At 38.8% G+C, this 19864-nt stretch overlaps 1 pseudogene; it reads right to left on the bottom strand.

The window, feature by feature from the left end:
* Window positions 1-11474: 11474 nt before the first annotated feature.
* Window positions 11475-18280, bottom strand: LOC110793636 (HVA22-like protein i; annotated as a pseudogene).
* Between the last annotated feature and the right edge of the window lie 1584 nt (window positions 18281-19864).

The following is a 19864-nucleotide window of genomic DNA, read 5'->3' as shown; positions in this document are numbered from 1 at the left end:
GCAAGGTACACAAATAATTGTGAGTACATGTTAGTTTTGGTGAAACTCAACGATATAAGTAAGGAGTCCTTTTATGTCGTGGCAAATTCGATAGGTTTACCTAATAAGTTCTTAGACGTACCTATCAACCAAGAATAGTTTCTAGACTATTAGCAAAAGGCTTTTGCTTACCTAAGATGTTCTAGGATTAAGTCGACAAACTGTGCTTAGTTCTTCAATGATTTTAGGATCTTGGAATCATTTTATTCACACCTGCCGGAACACATAACTTGAATAAAATGCTTAATAAACATTGAATTATGCATGTATGCTAGAATTTAAGTTTATTAAGAGAAACTGTGAATGGTTATTTATTTGTTTATTCTTTTCAATTGTAGTTTTTAATATGGCAAACAACAATTCATTCAACATTCGATCAATTCTCGAAAAGGAGAAGTTGAACGGGAAAAACTTCCTTGACTGGCAAAGGAACTTGCAAATAGTTCTTATGCAGGAAGAAAAGGAGTATGTCCTAGATGAGGCGATGCCCGAAGCTCTTGGCGACGGGGTCACTCAGGCTGCCCTCAATCGTTGGATTGATGCCAACAAGGATGTGAAATGTCTAATGCTCGCCACCATGAGTGCGGATCTGCAGAAAACGTTCATCAACTCAGATGCTTTCACAATCATCAGTGAGTTGAAGAACATGTTCCAAGATCTGGCTCGAGTCGAAAGATTCGAGACTCATAGGCAAATTCTTGAGACCAAGCTTAAGAAAGGCGAGCCCGTAAGTCCACATGTTCTCAAAATGATTGGACTCATTGAGAATATGAGTCGGCTGGATCAGCAATTTTCTCAGGAAATGGCTATAGACACCATCCTCCATTCTCTTCATAGCGGGTATGATCAGTTCAAACTGAACTACAGTATGAATAGTCTGGACAAAACGCTCACTGAGCTTCACGGTATGCTGAAGACCGCTGAAAAGACGCTCAAAAGTGATAAGCAGGATGTGCTTATGGTGCGTGGGGGCAAGTTCAAGAAATCTGGAAAGAAGAGGAATGCTAAGAAAGGTGGCAACAAGGCCAGCCCAACTAAGCAAACTGGCGCCAAATCTGCAAAGAGGAAGGTCAGTCAACCCACTTCTGAATCCGAATGCTTCTACTGCAAGAAGAAGGGGCATTGGAAGAGAGATTGCTTGAAGCTAAAGGAAGATCAGAAGAACGGAACAGTCGTTCCATCTTCAGGTATTTTCGTTATAGACTGTATACTTGCTAATTCAACTTCTTGGGTATTAGATACAGGTTGTGGCTCACACTTATGTTCCAATCCACAGGGACTAAGAAGAAGTAGAAAGTTAAGCAAGGGAGAAGTCGACCTACGAGTGGGAAATGGAGCACGGATTGCTGCATTAGCCGTAGGAACTTACTATTTGTCGTTGCCCTCCGGGCTAGTTTTGGAACTGGAAGAATGTTTCCATGTTCCAAGTCTTACTAAAAACATCATTTCAGTTTCTTGCTTAGATGCTAAGGGATTTTCCTTTATAATAAAAGACAATAGTTGTTCGTTTTATTTTAAAGAGATGTTTTATGGATCTGCTAGATTAGTCAATGGACTTTATTTATTAGATCACGACAAACAAGTATATAACATAAATACCAAAAAGGCCAAAAAGGATGATTCAGATCTCACCTATCTGTGGCATTGTCGATTAGGCCATATAAACTTGAAACGCTTAGAAAGACTTCAAAGGGAAGGAATTCTAGAACCATTTGACTTAGAGGATTATGGTAAATGCGAATCATGTTTACTTGGCAAAATGACAAAGCAACCTTTCTCTAAAGTTGGAGAAAGAGCAAATGAACTATTGGGTTTAATCCATACAGATGTATGTGGACCAATGAGTACAAATGCTAGAGGTGGTTTCAGCTACTTTATCACTTTCACTGATGACTTCAGTAGGTATGGTTATGTCTACCTAATGAAGCATAAGTCTGAATCCTTTGACAAATTCAAGGAATTTCAGAGTGAGGTAGAGAATCAATTAGGCAAGAAGATTAAGGCACTGCGGTCTGATAGAGGCGGTGAATATCTGAGCTATGAATTTGATGACCATCTGAAAGAATGTGGAATTCTATCAGAATTGACTCCTCCTGGAACACCACAATGGAACGGTGTGTCAGAACGGAGGAACAGAACCTTGCTAGACATGGTCAGGTCAATGATGGGTCAGGCCGAACTTCCATTAGAATTTTGGGGACATGCACTAAATACAGCTGCACTCACTATAAATAGAGCTCCGTCTAAAGCTGTCAAAAAGACTCCATACGAATTATGGTTTGGAAAACCTCCAAATGTGTCTTTTCTTAAGATTTGGGGATGTGAAGTATACGTCAAACGATTAATTTCAGACAAACTTCATCCAAAATCTGACAAATGTATCCTTGTGGGCTATCCAAAGGAAACAAAGGGGTATTACTTCTACAATACATCTGAGAACAAAGTGTTTGTTGCTCGAGATGGTGTCTTTTTGGAGAAGGATCACATTTCCAAAATGACAAGTGGGAGAAAAGTAGACCTCGAAGAAGTTCGAGTCGAACAACAAACTCTAGAGAATGCTCAAGATGACATTCAGGATGAAACTCAGAGATCTTTAGAAGAATCTGGTGAGAATCATGGTCAATCTAGAAATGTTACCCCGCGTAGATCGCAAAGATATAGATCTCAACCGGAAAGGTACTTAGGTATTTTGACGAACGAGAGCTATGACGTTCTATTACTTGAAAGTGATGAACCTGCGACTTACAAGCAAGCTATGACGAGCCCTAGCTCCAAGCAATGGCAAGAAGCCATGCAATCTGAATTAGACTCCATGTCTGAAAACCAAGTATGGGATTTGGTCGATTTGCCAGATGGCTACCAAGCCATTGGAAGCAAATGGGTTTTCAAACTGAAAAAGGACAAGGATGGGAAACTTGAAGTTTTCAAAGCTAGATTGGTTGCAAAAGGTTGCAGGCAAGTCCACGGTGTGGATTACGATGAAACCTTTTCACCAGTTGCAATGCTAAAGTCTATTCGAATAATGTTAGCAATCGCTGCATATTACGATTACGAAATATGGCAGATGGATGTCAAAACTGCTTTCTTAAACGGCGTTTTAACAGAAACTGTGTTTATGACACAGCCTGAAGGTTTTGAGGATCCAAAGAATGCTAAAAAGGTATGCAAGCTAAAGAAGTCAATCTACGGATTGAAGCAGGCATCCAGGAGCTGGAATATACGTTTTGATGAAGCAGTCAGTGACTTTGGTTTCATCAAGAACGCGGACGAATCTTGTGTATACAAGAAGGTCAGTGGGAGCAAAATTGCTTTCCTAGTATTATATGTCGACGACATATTGCTTATCGGAAATGACATTCCTATGTTGAACTCTGTCAAGATTTGGCTTGGGAAATGTTTTTCGATGAAGGATCTAGGAGAAGCACAGTACATATTGGGCATCAAGATTTACAGAGATAGATCTAAAAAGATGATTGGACTTAGTCAAAGCACTTATATCAATAAGGTGCTTGATAGGTTCAAGATGGCGGACTCCAAGCGAGGCTACCTACCCATGTCTCATGGAATGACTCTAAGCAAGACTCAGTGCCCAAAAACACTTGATGAGCGTAGACGAATGAGTGGGATTCCATATGCATCATTGATTGGTTCAATAATGTATGCTATGATATGTACACGCCCGGATGTTGCGTACGCACTCAGTGCTACGAGCAGATACCAGTCAGACCCAGGAGAGGCGCATTGGACTGCTGCCAAGAACATTCTAAAGTACCTGAAAAGGCACAAAGATGACTTCCTGGTCTATGGTGGAGATGATGAATTAATTGTTAAAGGCTATACGGACGCAAGTTTCCAAACCGACAAAGATGATTTCAGATCACAGTCTGGGTTTGTCTTCTGCCTCAACGGAGGAGCAGTAAGCTGGAAAAGTGCTAAGCAAAGCACCATTGCGGATTCTACAACTGAAGCGGAGTACATTGCTGCACATGAAGCAGCAAAGGAAGCTATATGGCTAAGGAAGTTCATAGGAGAACTTGGTGTAGTCCCCTCCATTAAAGGACCAATAGCCCTGTATTGTGATAATAACGGAGCTATTGCACAGGCAAAAGAGCCTAGACACCACCAGAGAGTCAAGCATGTACTTCGTAGATTTCACCTTCTACGAGAGTTCGTTGAAAGAAAAGAAGTCGAGATAAGCAAAATTGGAACTGATGACAACATATCAGATCCATTAACTAAACCTCTGCCGCAAGCGAAGCACAACTCGCACACTGCAGCTATGGGAATCAAGCATATTGGAGAATGGCTTTGATGTCTCTGTTTAATGTTTTAAAGTTTTAGAGTTTAAATCTTTGTAAAACATTATTGGTTAATCATTCACAATAAATGAAAGAAATTCATTTTTCCATTTAATTTGTGGTTTATTAAATGATGAGTCCCTTCAATTTGACGATATATTCAAGATAGACTGTCAGGACCAGTCCTGTGACTAAGAAATGTCTATCAAGTGAACTTGAATGTCAAAAGTTGAAAATGGTCCCTAATCGGAGTTTTCTATAAAATTGGACGCATAGAAAACGTTAGACGATTAGAATGCAAGATGACTAGTAGTTCTGTTTCTTGAACTATGTGGACATGGCAATGTCATAATCATTTGCATAGATACTTACTTTGGGAAGACTAGTATCGGACAAGACCTATGAAACTTTACTGTAAGAGATGAAAGTCTGTCATAAGTAAATTTCATTAAATTATTAGACACTAAATCCTCAATACCTGAGTGATTTGAGATTACTTGTTTGAGAACTGGTTGCTTTGACGTTGACCAACCGTCGCACCGTAAAAGGAGGCTATAAAGGCAACGCTCAGGTAATCACCTATCAAACGAAGTCTAATCTCAAGATCGCAAGATTGGGATTGTCCTCCCATAAATCGGGATGAGATGCTTAAAAGTTGTACAAGGCCACTCGGAGAGCTAGAAACTGTGAAATGCATGGCCGTGCTCGGATGAATCATAGGCTATGATTATCTGTTTATTTGATCAGTTGAACTCTGAAACCGAGGAACACCTCTGGACATAATAAGGATGACAACTCTTACCTTATGTTCAAGAGCAAGCATCGAGCGACAAAGGAATTAGGAAATGCACACTTGTCCCTAAGGACAAGTGGGAGACTGAAGGAAATAATGCCCTTGGTCCAAGTATGCATTCTATGTTAAGTCTAATAAATGCGGTTCAGTATTAATTAACAAGTTAATAATTCAGTGAGATCAAGTGAGCTGAATGCCTAGCTAGAGGCCGCTTCAGTTCAAGTGGAATTAATGATATTAATCCACAGCTTACTCTTGACTGAACCCGTAGGGTCACACAAATAGTACGTAAACGGATCAAGTATTTAATGGCATTAAATACTCCATCTATGAATATTCGGAACCGACGGATCTTGGTTTCAGTGGGAGCTAAGATCGTCACAGGCAAGAAATGAATACTCCGGAAACGATGATATTGCCGGAAACGGAAATATGGATCGTATCGGAAATATGAATATTATCCAAGTCGTAGATGTTGCCGGAAACGGAAACATGGTACGTATCGGAAAATATTATTGGAAATGGAAATATTACCAGAATCGGAAATATTACCGGAAACGGAAATATTGTCAGAATCGGAAATATTGCCGGAATCGGAAAATAATTCCGGAAACGGAAATATTAAATATTTGTTCGAAACGGAAATTAATTCCGGAATCGGAAATATTAAATATTGTTCGTATCGGAAATAGATTCCGGAAATGGAAATTTAATCGGAAGCGTATCGTACGAATTAGCATCGGACGAGGCTTGCCGGACGAAGGCCCAGCACGAAGCCGGGGCCATCGCCCAGCAAGCATGCGCGCCACAAGCCCAGCCAAGGCAGCGGCCAGGCCTACCGCAAGGCAGGCCCAGCGCGCGCCAAGGGCCACGGCTGCGTGGGCCGTGCTGCGCGGGCTGCTGCTCGCACGCGCATGGGCAGCCCTTGTGGCTGCCGTGTGTGTGTGAGTTTGTGCTCATGCGTGATTCCTGAATCTACAAGAGTCAGTGTATGATTAAATTTCTATTCCTAATTGGATAAATTAATTAAATAGAATTCATGTAGGATTCTAATTCCAATTAATTCGCATCCTACTAGGATTACGATTCCTTTTCCATAACTCTATAAATAAAGGCCTAGGGGTCATAATTTATAAATAAGTTTAAAAGTATTCAAAAGTGAGTTTTTTGAGAGAAAATTAAAACACACATCTTGCTCAAAAGTGCCGAAATTTTCTAGTACCTTAAGGGCGATTCTAGTTGGTCAATCTTAAGGCGGATCCGGACGTGCTGTGGACTATCTACGGAGGGACGACACTTGGAGTTCTAAAAGACTTGTTCTTGTTCGGTTCGGGCGCAGCTAGGGAGGGCACGCAACAAAGAGTATGCATCTAAATTATGCTATATGATTATGTGTAAATAATATGTTGTCCTGGGTTAATGGTTGTTTCCGCATGATCTATGTAGTGTCATATGTATCATAACCTAACAACAGCAAGGCTAGTCCTAAAGGGACCTTCATTACTTGGTTGGCTTTACAAAACAGGCTTCCTACCAAAGACAGATTGATCAGCTGGGACATAGACATTAGTGGTGAATGTGAATTTTGTCTGGTACATGAAGAGAAACTGACACATTTGTTCTTTGAGTGTCAATATTCAAAGGAGATTTGGAGTAGAGTTCTTACTCAAATGGGGATGCAGAGAACAATTCAGACCTGGGATGATGAGGTTAGATGGGCAGCTGTACAGAGCAGGAGCACCAAAGAAAGAGCCAAACTGTGTAGTATTGCCTTCATTGAGACAGTCAATGCTGTGTGGATTCAGAGGAATTCTAGTGTGTTTAATGATCACTATGATCCTATATAGTCAGTTGTAAGTAGAATTCTGTTTTGTGTGGCTTGTAGAGTTTAGCTTGTGCCTGTTGGCTTTGTGTTTAGTTGCTGTGTTCCCAGGTTGTTGGGAACTTAGTGTTGGTTTTTGTGACTAGGTGTTATCCTTACTTTGGTAATATAATCAAATTTATTTGCCAAAAAAAAAAAAAAAAATTAAAGCAAAATATCAAGGCACAAAAAAAAGAGAAATAGAAATAAACGCAAGAACATGTGAAGCAAAGCGTCAAAAATTGACCGCCCAAGTCATTTTCAGCGCCCAGGGCTGGGCGCCGAAATTTCTGACGCCCCAGCCGGGGCGTTGAAACTCTCTGCCTGCCAAAAGTTTTCTTTTTGAAAGTGCTCGTCATTTTATCCGCACACAACGGAAAAATAACGAACACTTGGGGGGTACAGTACGTATCCAAATAGGTTTACCAAGAATATAGCCGAATTTTACGCAACCTATGGCAAAAAAACGGCAGATGAAAATAATGATAAATACTTCACTCATTTGACCAATTAAGTAATATGTTTCCACTTCAGGACATATCTACCGAAATCCGGCATACTAGAAAAAATTCAAAAGCTAGAACTACGCGCGACTTGATTCTGACAAGATACGTAGGCAATCCTTACCAAGGATACGGTCCAAATAAAAAATATATTCTTTGTGCAAAAAGTGTTAGACGTATAAAATACATAAAAAAGAGGAGAAACAAAATAAAAGAATGAAAATGAAAACTAAAAAAAAAACGCCTTTATTAAAATATAATAAGATGGAAAACAAAGTGCTAAAAATAAAAACAAACACGACTGAAATAAATAGAGGGCACCTACACCCTAACAAGAATTACACTACTCTAGTTCTTCTGGATCATCAAATAAAGTCTTGTAGAGGGCAATATTCGCAGGATCCACCCCACGGTCCTCTGCGCTGCCCCAATGTCAATCTCCATAAGAACCGGCTCCTGGACACTAACTTCCAAAGATGCCAATGCTTCAGAAACATTCTCAGTTATAGCCCGCTCAGCCTCAAGGGCACAAACAATGGTGGGAGAAGGATTATTATCATCAACTAGACTAGCCACTGTTTCTACAGGCGGCTGAGCCTTCCTAACCCATACATTGTTCCGGCGACGATCTCCGCGAGAGCTTGCATTCCTTTTAACAACAGCAGGCCCCTTCATGTTAGGCATCTTTTTAGGCCTGAAACTGGAACGGGGAGGAACTTCCTTTCGCTTTCGATCAGGACGAGCTTTCACAGTCTTAAAACTATAGGTACGAGGTCTGGCAGAATCAGGACCCTCATACTTAACACGAATACGAGGTATCAAAAGCTCAGCCGGCTCCCCATTGCGAGCCTCGGTCCTCACATCTTTGTCAGCGGAACTCATCCACAACTTGTAATTTTCAGAAAGACCCACAAAGCCATTTGTAGCTACGGCCCAACGCCGGAGACCATCATAATACTTAGCCCACGCTAAGACCTGTGTTTGTGAAAATGCCGCAACCTTAGGTGGTACCGTATCAGAAAAAGGGATAGTCTGCCTTAAACCATATTGACGCATGACTCGGTAAGGGAAAATATAAATGGGACGAGATAGCCCCAACAAAGAAACATAAACCGATACATCAGAACCCCCTGTCATAGTAGTCAAACCCCACCATGGTACCACCCACTTAATAGAACAAATGCCATAAGTAAAAAAGGAGGTCCATTCGGCCTCGTCCTGGCCTTGTGCAAGTATTTTCGGTTACCCAAAGCTATAGGGCGATAATGTTTAGGATCGGCAGGAGCTTCCAAAAGTCTAAGCCGTTCCGCAAGCCAAATCTGCAAAAACAGGTATGATCGAATTAAAAGAATGAAAAGAAAAAAAACGGTTCCTGGGGCGCAGTTTCAACGCCCAGGACCAGGCGCCGAAAATTCCAGCGCCCAGCCCTGGGCGCTGAAACTCAGCCCCAGGCAAAAAGAAATATATGCAAAAAAACATACATGTGCGCAAGGGAAAAATCGATTACCTGCAGTAATAGGGGGCTTCCCTTAAAATGTTCAGATTTGGCATCCTTCTTCAGCTCATCCGCACTCAGCAAAGTCTCGGCAACAACCAACGGCATAATAGAATAGCAACTTTCCATCTGGCTAATCAAGGGGATCAACCTTATGTCACCTAACTCACCATTGTTATTCGACAACAAATAATGATTCAACAAGCAAAATACAAGGGCTCGAATATTCAATTTCTGTTCGGTCATATTCTTACTAGGCCTAAAATGATGTTTTACAAGTTTTTCCAAGTTAACCTTATCGTCTACAACAATTTCATCAAACATGTTATCATCTAGCCCTAGGAAAGCCCTTATGGTTGTTTTACCCTCTTCAACGGTGCCAGGGGTAACAGGAGTAGCATTAGTAGGATAACCAAGGATCGCAGCAAATTCATCGGGCAAAGGACATATTTCATTGCTCCGAAAGGAAAAAACATGATGACCGGAGTCCCAAAAGCTTAGGGCAGCATGCAGAAAGTTATAATCAATATTAATTTGTTGTAAGCCTAAAAGTGCCTCTAAGTGGTATTCTTTTAACAAAGCTTTTTCTGTGGGAGTAAGGGCCCGTAGCCAACGCCTAACAGTCCGTTGGAGTGAGAAAGTAGGGATCGACATGGCAAAAGCAGTGAATAATTAGAGCACAGCAAAAGAAGAGAAAGAATTTGAGAGTGGTGGAAAATAAGGACGTATCTAGCCCCTATATATAGCTGAACGCACCCAATGACATCCTGATCCCATTCGGAAACGTGTTTAGAAATCCGAAAATCAAATATTACCAGGAAAGGACTTTCGGCGCCCACCCCTGGGCGCCGAAATGTTTAACGCCTGAACTTGGGCGCTGATAATGCAGCCCAAGGCCCAGATTTCACAAAACACGGAACAGGAAAGGACTTAAGACCGTGTTGCTAAAACACGAGGCCCTATTGCAAGTAGGATCAAGCCCAAAGCACCTTTAGCTCCCAAATAAGCAAGAAAAAAATAATGACATTAAAACTTGGTCGAAACTTAGACTCGTCTCAGAAAATGCTTATGTACACTTTTTTTTTTTTTTTAAAAAAAAGCAAGTTAAATATCATGGTCATTCTTCGAAACACCAAAAATATGTGTCGTCAAGTCATTGGTTTTCCAAACAAAAAAATGTTTGTCTGTCAAAGGGTTAATCCGGGCCAAGCTAAAACCGGATGTCGCCTGAAAACTAAAGTCGCACTCCACGGCTTCGCTAAAGTAGCACACTACTATAGAAGGTCGCTCGCACATACGAGCATGACCCCAAACATGCTATTTATGGAAACCTGCTAGAAATAGTAACTGCCGTAAAAGGTAGCTTCTAAAAGTGGCAAATCATAAAAGATAGAAACCTGTCAGAATTAGGTGTTGCATTCCAACATAAATCCTAAATGAGATAGAAAACTGCGAGAATCCTATTCCTAATATGATTCGGAAATAAAGAGTTACGTATTAATTAAAATCCTAACGAGCTTAGAGTTTGTAACGGGCCCAGACGCATTCCGTCATAAAATTGATACGCGCTAAAAGACTCGAATTAATCTCAAACTCTACGGATTTCAGGAATCCGAATCTGACTAAAGAAAACAGCCCAGACCCTATTTTCAACGCCTGGCTCTGGGCGCCGAAATCTTCGGCGCCCAGGCCTGGGCGCTGAAAATACCTGAGTACGTGTTTTTTCCTAATTCTTTGTGGATTAGAACTCTGCAATTCTATCTTTCCACAAACTCTTCCCTATAAATAGGCCCCTAAATTCGACGTGAAAGAGGACACAACAACACACAATTATATTCTGAGTATTGACTCCAACCCTTAGCCTAAGCCTCTCGCTGCGAAACTGTTCACGCGTTCTGTCGCAATCGATCCATAAATCGAACAGAACGTATCCTGTCCCATAATTGAGATTCGTTAAATAAAAAGGAGAAATAACAAAGTCAAAGTGGTTAGTTTTCTGAGAACCGTGACGTACCTCTCAAGGGTGCGTTGTAATGTGTCCCTTTTCGATGATTTAACTGCTTTCCTCGCCCTTTTTATGAACTGTTAAACTAACCTAATCTGATTGTTCTATCACGCCTAACAAATATAATATTTTTGGGAAATCGGATTATCATGCTAGGTCCCTTAATGGTATTTAAATCAGATAATCACGATCGAATTAGTATTATATGTTGCATATTGCTAAAATCAACTCAGATTAGGCATGTCCCTTCAATTATTTATGCTGAGCTAGTAAGGATATCCTGTTTCTGGAGTTATCGACGAGCGAAGTACTCCTCTCGGTAGTTACAGTCCCCCGAACCCTCAATCTCTACCTTGCGGGTGTATATTGAGAGATCCCCACAGCAGGGATCACAAGGGAACCTACGGCCGTCGTGGTCAAACATAATTGCATTCCCTTTATGTCACGATAACCGGGTTTTGTCAAATTTTCTCATTGTCGTTAAAAACTGAATGGCGACTCCTATATTACTAGTCAATTGGGTGTATACTCACAGGAAATCCAATTACACTTGATTGAATAAAAAGAATCGTCACACCCACGAGGGACGAGGTCACACATTAGCCTTGCGCTTTTTCGACCCCCTCACATCTGGTATTCAGCGAGTCTCACCTTCTACCTTCTAAACAGCTTGCTATCTTTGACCTATGTCCCGGTAGAGTTAGATCACAAGTCAGAAGATAAACTTGTAACCCAGTAAAAATCATTCCTAAACATGAATAGATAACTTTCTATTATATTTCTAAGTTGCTTTGCTAAAACATTATTGCGTATAACTTATTGTGCTCGCCTTCCTAGATAGCTTGTCTTGTGATGGTCTACTGCAGATTACATCATGCGCCTCTTGCAAGTCTTGGTATGCTCAGTTAATTTGATTCTCCATCTTGATGCTGTTGGCTGTCGAAAATCACACAAGAACAATTCAGCTACATATTTTTTTGAGGAATGGGTACATATTAGTAGAAACATCAAAGAAAGGTACTTTAATATAATAGTATTGACCCTGTTCTTGCTTATGGGAGTATTAGGACTATTTCTTGAAAAAGATAGATCACTCCCAAGAGGACTGTTTTGGTGTGCATTAGATTCAGATCTGATTCTCATGTGTGTGATATGGAACTGACAGAGTGAAGGACACCGCAGGTTGAAACATCAACCTTTTTATTTGCTGTAAATCAAAAAGCAATTAGCATACAGAACACTATAGTAGGTTTATGAGAGTCCGAACTCAAAAGGCATACAGAACACTATAGTAGTTGGTTTGTGAGAGTCTGAACTCAAAAGGCTAGTGTCTCACCAGTTTTCTCAAGTTCAGCACTCCAACTTGCTTTGTTGTGCATTCACATCTACATCCTGTCAATCAGATCATAATTCAGTAATTAGAATCTCTTTCCCGCATTATTCCATGGGTTAGATGAATTGGAAAGCTCTACAGATAATTGTCATCATTACCATAGCTTAAAAATCCAACGCCTTTCTGACATCATATAGATTCTTCTTAGTTGCATCTGAATGGATAACACCCTTTCCTGAGACAGAACATAAAAGATATTATATGAATGCTTAAAAGACAAAGAGGCATTGTAAAAATGTCCACCTACGCAGACCTAGCCTACGATATGCGAATAATAGGAAAGAGATCATAACATGTATTTACAATATTAATTTCAATTAACATGATTTTCATAAGGTGGGGGAGATAAGTTATCAGAAACAGGAGAGAAAGATGAAAACCTTTCAAAGACATGTATAGGAAAGAAGACCAATGCTTTGATTCGTTGTCCTGATTAGGGGTGTTAATGAGCCGAGCCTGCTCGTGAACTACTCGATGCTCGGCTCGGCAAAGCTCGGTCAAAGCTCGGCTCGAGTGGGCTCGACTCGAGTTCGAGTTCGGCTCGAGATCTTAACGAGCCAAGCCCGAGCTATCCATGGCTCGGCTCGAAAGCTCGTGAACAAGCTCGACTTTGTTTATAGTGTAAAAATATTTTGTGACTTAGAGTCCCACATCGGTGGATATACATATGTTGAAAAGTTTTGTGGAATATATAAGGCACCTTTATCATAAGTCATAACACAATTTTTAATAGATGAGTGACTCATTTATTATACTACGGTCTACATGTGAGTATAATGTTAATTGATACAACTCGGTAACCACAACCTTAATTAAGCTCTCTCACTAATATTCTACCATTTTCTTAGACGCCCATCTTTTGTCTCTTCATTTTTTGCACTTCATTTTCTATCCCTTCATCCGACCTAACTCTATCCTCCACCAATTCGCTTGACCTCTCCTTACTCGGTTATCCATATCATCTAACATCTACCCAAGATCTCTACCTATTCTTGATTATTAGGAGTTTGTTATACACTTTGTAATTGGCTTCCTTAGTATACCAAGAAAAAGAGAAAGATGTCTTTTTCTTTACGCATCAATGGCAACCTCTTCATTACAAATAGATTGATAAACATCTATGTTTTCTTCCTTTATCTCCTGCTAGTAACTTTAGTATGATCTTTTCAATTAATGTTATTGGTTTTGCCTAAAATTTTGAATTTGAAGATTTTGTGTATCCTTCTTCTTTGATTACTGCAGTCTTGTAAGCAATGAAAACTTTTGATTTTGATTTTGATGAACCAAAAAATTCTTATTCTTGATGTCTGAAGAAATAGAAAACCCGATTCTCGCAAATCAATCTGCTTCAATTGCCAAAACAGCGCACAATTATTTGTTCAGTTTAGTTAAAATGTAATTTTGTGATTTGAATTATTGAGTTTTTTTCGTGCAGATTATGGTTTAATTACCTTTAGATTTCTTATTTTTTTGGTGTTATGTTCTTCATGGATTATCATAAACAAAATAATCATACAGAGGTAGCAAATAGAAAAAAGTATTCAAGAGTTGCTTAAAAAAACAAAATAACATGTCCCACATCGGTTGTATATCTAAAAGTGAGAGAAATGAGAAGTTATAAAATAACCAATACATTTGCAATCAAACAACCTGCTTCAATTGCAACAATTTGGGCCTTAAAATTTTACTTGGGCTGAATTAAGCAATTGAGCTAAGCGGTCTACAAGATTCAAGCTTGAGTTTTTATAGGCTTGTCGAGTTTCGAGCTCGAGCGGAGTCGAGCTCGAGCTGAGTCGAGCCTTGTACCGAGCTCGAGCTCGAGCTCAATTTTTCAGGCTCGTCGAGCTTCGAGCTCGAGCCGAGCCTATGCTTAAGAGTTTCGAGCTCGAGCCGAGCCTACCTAAGCTCGGTCTCGGCTCGGCTCATTAACACCCCTAGTCCTGATCATGAAAGAAACACCCATCTCAATCAGCATAAGCTACCTAGTAGAATTGAAGGAAAGAAAGAAAGCTCGAGGTTATGTTCTAATACACACTCGGAAGGTAGGTAAACAACTAAACACTATAAAAGTTCTAAATCTGATAATAAAAAAAGATAACAATATAAGGGGAATGAATTTACAATATATTAGAGATTGGTATTGGAGGATCAAAACTCGGCAGCTCATTCGCAACCACCTTCTAACTTCCACTACAGTCCTTAGTATTTAGATCCTCATGACCACCATTATACCACAACCCCTTCTACCAACTTGGGATGAATAACCAATAAAATAATACAACTCCTTCAAAATACCCCACACATAAATTAATTCAAAGTGATCACCCCAAAACCAAACTAAAATTGTGACAAAGCCAGTTCCCAAATTTGAAACCCCACTGTTGAAGTTAGAAATATACCCTAAAAACCCAAATATATAGAACTAATTAATTGATAGAGATCCAAAAATATCTAGAATAGAAGATGGAGATGATCGACAACTGAATACTACTAAATTGATTCACAAATCAAAACCAAACACCCAAATTCAGAAGTCGTTACCAAAAATATAATAATAATAATCAATTACCAGATAATACATATAACACCAACAAAATCCATTATTGATCGTAATAGGTGAAAAAATAAGAGCAAAAAGAAGAGTAAGTATTTCGTATTTGATTCACTGTTGTATATCAACCAGTGGATAGTCATACCTTTGATAAAGCATCCATAGCCACTTTGACCTGACTAAGATCAATATGTCTAAATAAGTTAAGAGAGCCTGCAACATCTCAGGCCAACCAATAACTCCCACAAGCTGCACAGTAACACTAATTATGATCCCAACAGTTGTACGGATGTGCCTATCAGGTGATCCAAGACAAGGAAACAACTCTGATTCATATATTTCTGATTAGCTGGGCCATAGTTTTAAAAGCGCGCAGTTCTAAGATTATTTTTCAGAAGTAAGCCAACAGCTTGCCGAACTTTAGCAGGTTTTATCTGCAAGGAGAAAGGAAGCAATGTTAGGGGGAAGGTTCACCAATCCTTAGATTAACAACTTAAAAAATTGTATTAGAACATGTTCATGTAATCTGACTTAAAAACATCTTAAAATAATAAGTATATACTACCCGTACTATGTATACGCTAAGTCAATTGAATAACAAGAATATGATACGAAGTATTATATAATACTTCAACTCATGCACAAACAAAATAAAGAGGATAAAAAAGCCTAGAGAAACATCATATATACGTATTATGGAGTACAAAGTAATGATATACAACTAATTTGATTTTTTCCTGCCATATACCTGTTCAATGGGTCGGGTTGGAAATATATGGGTCGGGTTTAGTCTGATTTTTTTGTTGGGTCTGGTCGGGCTGGAACTAAGTGGGTTGGGTTGGGTTGGGTTGGGCTAGGCTTTGTTTGGTCTATATGTTCTTCAAATGACTTTACTTACAAACGAGCCGAATTGGGCCTGACTAAAGGCAAAGTAACCATACCAAAGCAACCACCATAATGTAAACAGAAACCGGCCTTCAACCCCGTCAATTTTTTAACTTATCCTCCAACTTTATTAACAGGTCAATCCCAGACTTTACCGGACCTCCGTGTCTTGACTTGTCTAATAATCTGATCACCGGGAACTCCTTGACTCTATTGGTGGGTTACAGAGCTTGGAGGATAAAGAAAAGATGTGATAAAATCAAATTATATTCCAAATATGTTCACGTAATAACATTGCTAAAGTCCAAAAATGTTCATATAATCTAATAGTCAATAGACTGGATTATCTTGCGAAATGCCGAAAAAAATCTTATTAAACCTATCATGTCGAGTAAGTAGAGTAACCCATTATTTTGCAATCATGCAGATTTGTTGAAGTTGAATTTCCAAACAAACCATCGACCATCAGAAATGTAATAAACTTTGTTGACTGGTAAGTAAAACTGATGAAACCATAAAAAGATTGAGCACAGGAGTTTAATAACTCTGATAACTGATTATACCAAATTACATAATTCTATTCTTTCAAACAACTATGAAGATTTTCACAACAACAGTATTATGAATTTGTTCAATAATAGTTACCTTAACACGGGGGTTAAGACCAGTGAGGCAATGGCTAATAAAAAGAAATGTTGAATATTACATGTGGCTTTCCTATATCTCATCATATTCTTTTACATGTTGATCTAGAAAATCAATTTAATTACCTAAACACAACCAAAGGCATCACTAAATGAATGCAGACACTTAAAAAAAATATGCCACTGATATTTTCGTGGTGGCGAATGAGGCTTAGAAAAATAATACCTGGGAAGAACGAGGCCTTGGGTAGATTGTGCTGCGACGTACTGCAAAATCTCGAAAACTCTTGTTTGACCATAGCTCACAGCCTTTTGACAGTACATGTAAGTCATATCACCATCCCCAATTCTTAATTCCATCAAGTTGCGTTCAATTTCCGTCTCATGCTTTAAAACATATGGTTTAAAAAAGGAATCTCATAAACGTATGTTGTTCCCTGAAACAAAATAATCAGTCACATAAGAACAACAAACACATTCACTGACATCAAAATCAAACAAATGTGTGTATAAATAGATAACTTTGTCCTAGGGTACCACAAGTATATTGTGAATGCCAGTTTTGCCTCACTATACATGGGAAGCCTAGAAAGAAGAAGTTCAGAATTCTGGAAAATGCATGACAAGTTGACAACAACATCGAAAATTAATAACAATTCAAGCACTCACCATGAAATGAACGTGTCACTAACCCTCTCAAACATTGTCATTATAGCAACTAAAATCCTGAAAGTACACCAAACATAAGTACTTTGCTTCCAAAAATTCCACCGATCAAACAGAAAGAGAAACACAAATTAAAGAACCAAATATGATCAATTTATACTCTGTATATACCAGTATTGGCACCAAAAGCGAAGCTGCTTTCTCCGGTTTATTCCTCTCAACAGTTTTGTAGCACTCATATGCTGAATAGGCATAACCAAATATAATACTGCAAGAAAAAAAACAACAATCATCCAATTAAAACCAAAATTTGAGTTTTTTTACAACCATAATACCCACAATATTAGTAGGTTACTTACACAAGTCCTCTAGTAAGAAAGTGCCCAATCAATTTGTATTCCTGAAACACAATAAAACAAATGCGAAAAAGGTAAACAGACTTTGCTAAAATATCACAAAATTAGACGTTTGTAGCAACCTGCAATAAGCTACACCACCTTAACTCAGAAATTATTACCAGATAAACAAATCATACAATCTTTCAAAGGTCATTGAACAATTTCTATTATACCGCCTAATTTTGGCAGCAATTTATAGACATCGCAGCTAATTACACCAGAATTCCATATTGAACAATTTCAATTGAATCCCCTAATTTTAACAACAATTTATAGACATCGCCATGGGAGACAGAAGAGGAGATTAAACAAGGTACGGTGAAGGTAAATCCCTACTTCTCTTTCTCTAACATAATAATCGAATTTTAGAAAGAATCATCATTAAAATCGTGAAAAAACATATTAATTGACCGAATGAAGTTGAAGAAAAATCTCAAATCGACCCCTAAAATTATCAAAAAATACAGATTCAAGAAAATCAAATTAAAAATGAGGAGAGAAAAAGAGGATACCTTGATAGATCGTCTTAAATGGAGCGAAGACGAAGAAGAGAAGCAGGAACAAATTATCAGTGAGAAAGCCATGGGAGAGGAAATGAGGAGATGTTCCAATCTGATCGAAGAGAAGGAAGGCGAAGAAACCAGAAATAAAGACATGTAAGAGAAGAGGAGAGGGGCAAGGGTTAAGAAATCCAAAAAAGAAAAGCAGCGACATGGGAAGGAATCCGAGGAAAGAGAAAAGAGGAGCGTGGTAAAAAGGGGTGAGATCATGTTTAACGACGTGGCAACATCTGGAGGGAGGGCACACTCCGTAAATTCGAAGGATAGCAAAGGGCAATATAGGGAACTCACTGTTCCAGGAATAGTAATAGGAGTTCAAGCATTTAGATGTGTTAGGATTAGCTAACAACCATAAAATACTACAATATCATTAACACAACTGAACTATCTTATCAGCAACTGTATATGAAATACGTTTAGATCATGACAATTTATCTTAGACATCTAACAATAATTTAATTATCTAACAGCATTAAGAAACTATTATTTATCATATAAATGTATACATCCTTGATGTATTATTAATTTCATAAATGTTTTCCATCTATATTATTAAAGCAGAATGGTGAAGAATGAGGATTGAGCAAAAGGCCATCCAAGCCATCTCATGCATTAGGCATTATGGACCATTGATTTCGCTTGATAGAATTTCATCCGTTAGATTTCCCTAATAAATATCATAACATTCACTAAAAGCACATTAATTATGCAATAATCTTTCATTCAAAACTTAACATAACTACATTACTAAAAAAAAATTCTTAATTGTAGTCTTATATTAATTTCCTAGTTAATCACTCAATATTTATGACAATTTTTTTTCCTCTATGATTTAATCTTTTAAATGCTACTACGGAATTATTTTCTTACCTAATTACCCCTTTTAATAATTAATCTTTTTGTTGAAGGTCTCTTAATAATTAATCTAGTTATAAAGTTGTACATGTTTTTTATACTAACGATAATTGGGTTGGTTGATAGATTTTCGTCGGTGGTAGCAACTAGGAAGAATTTTCTGGTGGTTAGGTAGAGTTTCTTGGTGGTTAAGTGCATGCGGCATGTGGTTTTGGATGGAAGATTCTAAAGTTGGTGATTTTGGTGGTCGACGCAGTGGTAGACGGTTAAGGTTTTGGTTAATGATGGTCAAAGTGGCCATGAAATAGAGGGAGCATGGAAAAAGTGAAGTCTTCTTAGGGTGAGAGAGGGGAAAGGGAGTAAATCTAGACCAACTTATTAATCTCTGTAGACACCTAATTTGTGTCTCCCCTTTGGGATGATGACGATACCATTATCCTTATTAGGTGATTGGGATAACTCTAGGCGGAAATCCCAATTGCTAAGAATACTTCCAAAATTCAAGATCCAAAATCCAACCCCCGAGACCGTTCCCCTTTCGGTTCTCGATACAAAATACAACTTTCCGAATCCAATTTCAAAATCCAAGTACAATATCATATAGCAGACTATCCCATTGGTTTTACTAGGCCTTTTCCACTCAAAATCATATAAGGCAAGTCAAATTCGGGCGCCGACCCACAAAACCGAGCATGCCGGGCCCCGTCCCGTAAAACCGGAATTCAAAACCCGAGAAAGGCTTGTTTTTAGACGCTAAATGATGCCTTAACCTCCAAGCAAATACAAAACTGAAGGAAATATGTCCTTCAACCAAGGTGCATTTAGTCTAATACCAAGGTCCAGATTAATTGCGAACAATTAATTCAGTAAGATCAAGTGATCGGAACAGCTAGCTGGAGCAATGCTTCCGATCAGTGA

The sequence above is a fragment of the Spinacia oleracea genome, chromosome 4 (assembly GCF_020520425.1).
Source record: "Spinacia oleracea cultivar Varoflay chromosome 4, BTI_SOV_V1, whole genome shotgun sequence".
Classification (NCBI taxonomy): Eukaryota; Viridiplantae; Streptophyta; class Magnoliopsida; order Caryophyllales; family Amaranthaceae; genus Spinacia; species Spinacia oleracea.
Note: the sequence above shows the minus strand (reverse complement) of the source record. Positions and strands in the feature narration are given on the sequence as shown.